Genomic DNA, 344 nt, shown 5'->3' with positions numbered 1-344 from the left:
TATGTATGTATGTATGTATGTATGTATGTATGTATGCATGTTGTAGGTAGGTAGGTATACATATATGAATGTGTGGCTGGTTTGAATGGAAAGCTGAATGTTCTGTGTATGTGTGTGTGTGTATACATACAACCTACAAAAAATGCATATATATATAAATATATATGTGCATCTATATACATTCATATATATATGTGCATATACATACATACACATACACACACATATGTATATGCATATACATACATACATACATACATACATACATACATACATACAAACACACACACACACACACATATATATATATATATAAACATTCTTCTATTCCGTGATGGTAAGAT

At 28.8% G+C, this 344-nt stretch overlaps 1 protein-coding gene across 3 annotated transcripts in view; it reads right to left on the bottom strand.

The window, feature by feature from the left end:
• Positions 1-344, bottom strand: part of LOC106884214 (uncharacterized) — a 58,683-nt gene that overhangs the window by 15,521 nt on the left and 42,818 nt on the right. The gene's annotated exons all lie outside the window — the stretch shown is intronic.

Source organism: Octopus bimaculoides, chromosome 9 (genome assembly GCF_001194135.2).
Source record: "Octopus bimaculoides isolate UCB-OBI-ISO-001 chromosome 9, ASM119413v2, whole genome shotgun sequence".
Taxonomy (NCBI): domain Eukaryota; kingdom Metazoa; phylum Mollusca; class Cephalopoda; order Octopoda; family Octopodidae; genus Octopus; species Octopus bimaculoides.
Note: the sequence above shows the minus strand (reverse complement) of the source record. Positions and strands in the feature narration are given on the sequence as shown.